We start from the raw sequence: 4,460 nt of genomic DNA on the forward strand, positions 1-4,460 counted from the left end.
GTATTACCCCATCATTATTATTTAGAAAAAGAGAACAGAAAATTAAAAGAAATACTAAAAACGTTTAAAATTTAAAAATTTAAAATTTAATTGTCTATGAATGAAACACTATATTTTATACAGAAATCTATATTTTAGAGGGGTCAAACGTAGTCACAACTCAACCAACGGGTCACCCTATTTCTCCTGCTTCTTTGTGCATTACAAATATTTTAAAAAAAAAGAGAGAGGGAAAAAACTGAATTTATCATGAATGAAATAGTGCTGGGAATATTAGGCTCATTGGAGTGCAAAGCATTTAACCATAAATAATTATATATTATCAATTGTAGATAAGTCCTTTCCCATCCCTTTCCAGCACAGCCTCTAAGTTGACCTTCCAGTCCAGCTTATTGTTGAGATGGACAACAAGTTTTTGATCAGGTCTCTGTAACCCCCTTCCTGTCCAGTTTCAGCCTCTGGCTGGTAGTGACAGGTACTACCTGTGAGAGTTGTGAGTCCTCTGAAGAAGGCTGTGGGGAGCAGGGGAGAATTGATGTAGATGACAGGTTGGGAAAAGATGTTTGATCTTTGGGGGAGTTGGTGAAGTGTGGTGGTGAGGCAGCTGAGGAGATGAGGAAGGTTGTTATGCTGAACCTATTGAAGAACAAATTCAGCTTGTTAGCTCTTTCTAAACTGCCCCCACAGGTTGTTGTTGGGCTTTGAAGCCTGTAATTTGCTTCATGCCAGCCCACACCTCCATTGCATTGTTCTGCTCAAGTATATATTCACATCAGCTACTGCACAGAGTTTTATCAATAGTCTCTCAGAGATAACAAAGATCACCATCAGACCCCACTGAACTTGTTCAGATGATTGAATGCGTAGAGTCAACGTTCTGCTACACGCTAGATAATATAGTGCTACTATATTATGTTATGAACACAGAAACAAGGTGACCCAGAAGCAGAACACAGACACAGGATTTCAGGGTAAGCGGGTTTTATTTAATGGCTTGAGCAAGCAAGGGTATGTGGGAGAGGAGTAACTGTGCAACCGAGGTCAGGATTGGAACTCCGGTCAGCAGTGGGAGAAGCAGATGCTGAGTTGAAGTGCCACGGGGAAATAGTGAGGTAGAGAGTGAGCAGGCTTGAGTGTTGGTGAAGCCAGGGCTCGAACTTGGTTTAGCAGCATGAGAGCCAAGTGCAGAGTCGGTGAACCATGAGGAAGGTGAGGAGGGGCTGGGTGTAGCAGGATGTGAGCAGACAGAGAGCTGACAGGCTGTGTGAGCAGTGAACCTGAAACCCAAGTAGAGAACACAGAGTGAGCACAGGATAACGCAACAGGAAAAACATTAGACAATAATACATAAAGAAACTGTGAGGAAAGCTGGAAGTATTCCGCACTGGAAGCTGGAACAATCTGGCGATGAGTGGCTGAAGAACCAGGGTTTACATACACTGCAGATAGGGTAAGTAGGTGAGGAACAGGTGTGACCAATACTGCAATCAGGTGAGGTGTGAAGTGGCATGCTATGCCCAGACACACAGAAACGAAACGGAGAGAAAAACTGGAAACACAAGGAAGGGAAAAACAGGGAAACACAGGGAAATACCTAGGAGCTCTGGCCCGGACCATGACAGACAAAAAAATAATTAGAGAGAAAAAACTAGCACTCTATTATAACGATCACACATGCAACTTAAAACAGACCACTCAAAAATTAGAATGTAAATGGCATCAAAATAAATGGGAAGAATTTCACACAGCATGGATGGAGAGCCTGCTGAGCTATAGAAAACCTCTTAGTGCTGCTAGAACAATGTATCTCTACACCCTAATAGAAGATAACAAAAATAATCCTAGATTCTTATTTAACAGCGTAGCAAAATTAACTAGGAATAAGACCACCAAAGAAACATGCACACCATCAATATGTATTTGTATTCTTGCACACCATCAATATGTATTTGTATTAGATCAATATGTATTGATCTAACTCTGTAGATAATAATGTAACCATAACAGATCAGTGATTAGAACGTTTTATTCCCCTTCAAGAGACTGAACTAATTTCACTTATTTCCTCATCAAAATCATCAACTTGTATACTAGATCCTTTACCTACATGTCTTCAAACAGATAATTCCAGAAGAAATCGAACCTCTTCTAAAAATTATCAGTTGTTCCCTTAGCACTGGCTATGTACCTAAATCTTTTAAACTTGCAGTTATCAAACCCCTGATTAAAAAAAACCTGACATCGACCCCCGTCAGTTGTCCAAATATAGGCCAATATCAAACCTTCCCTTTATCTCCAAGATCCTAGAAAAGGTTGTAGCACAGAAGTTATGCTCATACCTACATAGGAATAACATTCATGAAATGTATCAGTCAGGATTTAGGCCTTATCATAGTACAGAGACAGCGCTGGTTAGAGTGGTAAATGGCCTTCTACTGGCCTCTGATCAGGGCTGTGTCTTCTTACTTGTGTTGCTTGACATTAATGCAGCTTTTGATACCACTGATCATATTATTCTCCTTTATAGACTAGAAAATGTTGTTGGTGTTAAGAGAATGACCATCTCCTGACTCTTATTTGACGGTCTTATTTGACTGATCATTTGCCTGATCGGGCCAGTGGCGCAATGGATAACGCGTCTGACTACGGATCAGAAGATTCTAGGTTCGACTCCTGGCTGGCTCAGATTCGCTTTTCTTTGGAAGTAAGAGAATGCTGCGCTCTGATTTTTACCGAGACCTGGCTCTCAGAGAAAGTACCGGAATCCTCTGTTCAGCTACAGTTTCACTCCTTACACCGAGGAGACCGGACCGCAGCCTCTGGTAAGGCTAAAGGGGGAGGTGTGTGTGTTTATCAACAACTCGTGGTGTGGAGACATACAGACTGTTTATAAGCACTGCTCGCCAGATGTGGAGTTTTTATTGCTGAAATGCCATCCCTATTATCTACCAAGGGAATTCACTGCTGTGTTTATAGCCGCTGTTTACATCCCTCCCCGAGCCAACTCCACAACAGCGGCTGTACTTCCTGAGGAGGCTGAGGAAGTTTGGCATGTCGCCTAAGATCCTCAACAACTTCTACAGCTGCGTTGTTGAGAGCGTCTTGACCAGCTGCATCACTGTGTGGTATGGCAGCACTACAGTGAGGGACCGCAAACGTCTGCAGAGAGTGGCGAGGACTGCTGAGAAGATCATCAGGACGCCACTGCCCTCTCTGCAGACTATTTATCACTGCAGAGTCCACAGGAGAGCTGCCTCCATCCTTAAGGACCCAAACCACTCACAATACGGATTGTTCACACTCCTGCCCTCGGGACGGAGGTACAGGAGTGTGAAATGCAGGACTTCCAGACTAAGGAACTCCTTCTTCCCCTCAGCCATTAGACTTCTAACTGGGTAGCCAGTGGAAACAGACTAGTCTCACACATCTCATAGATTAGGTGGACTGAACTGCTACAGCCCAATTTGCACATTTGTAAATGTTACTGCTGCTACTTCTTATCAAGAAGCTTCATTTCGATTTGCACATTGTTAAATGTGACAGCTGCTATTGTTACTGTGTAGTTGCACTCAATTTACTACAGGCTACTGTACTATTGTTTTTGTTCTTGTATTTGTATTGTTTTGTACATAAGTCAATATTGCACATAGAGATATACTTCATATGCACAAGTCAACATTGCACACTCACACATACAGATGTATATAGTCTATCTTTCTATATATATAATCTATATTTCTACTTCTGTAACATAGTCTACACTTTATTATGTTTGTTTGTATGTATTTGCATGTCTGTTTTTTTTTTTTTTTCTATATAGTTCTGTTATCTTGGCATTCAATGTGGACAGCAAAGGAAGAATTTCATTGTTCAGGGAAACTTGGTTTCCTCACTGTGCACATGACAATAAACGCTTTGAATCTTGAATCTTGAATCTTGAATTATCAGTTTGTAAATGTAAATGGTGACTTCTCTATGCATACTAAGGTAAAGTTTGGTGTTCTGCAAGGTTCTGTTTTAGGCCCACTGCTTTTTTATTTATATATGCTACACTATATTACCAAAAGTATTCGGTCACCCATCCAAATGATCAGAATCAGGTGTCCTAATCACTTGGCCTGGCCACAGGTGTATAAAATCAAGCACTTAGGCATGCAGACTGTTTTTACAAACATATGTGAAAGAATGGGCCGCTCTCAGGAGCTCAGTGAATTCCAGCGTGGAACTGTCATAGGATGCCACCTGTGCAACAAATCCAGTCATGAAATTTCCTCGCTCCTAAATATTCCACAGTCAACTGTCAGCTTTATCATAACAAAATGGAAGAGTTTGGGAACAACAGCAACTCAGCCACGAAGTGGTAGGCCACGTAAACTGACAGAGAGGGGTCAATGGGTGCTGAAGCGCATAGTGCAAAGAGGTCGTCGACTTTCTTCACAGTCAATTGCTACAGAGCTCCA

At 41.7% G+C, this 4,460-nt stretch overlaps 1 non-coding gene across 1 annotated transcript; it reads left to right on the forward strand.

The window, feature by feature from the left end:
- Nucleotides 1-2,612: 2,612 nt before the first annotated feature.
- On the forward strand, nt 2,613-2,685 carry trnar-acg (transfer RNA arginine (anticodon ACG)). The gene has a single exon. It is a non-coding gene; the product is annotated as a tRNA-Arg (tRNA).
- The last annotated feature ends 1,775 nt before the right edge of the window (nt 2,686-4,460 follow it).

The sequence above is a fragment of the Pangasianodon hypophthalmus genome, chromosome 11 (genome assembly GCF_027358585.1).
Source record: "Pangasianodon hypophthalmus isolate fPanHyp1 chromosome 11, fPanHyp1.pri, whole genome shotgun sequence".
Lineage (NCBI taxonomy): Eukaryota > Metazoa > Chordata > Actinopteri > Siluriformes > Pangasiidae > Pangasianodon > Pangasianodon hypophthalmus.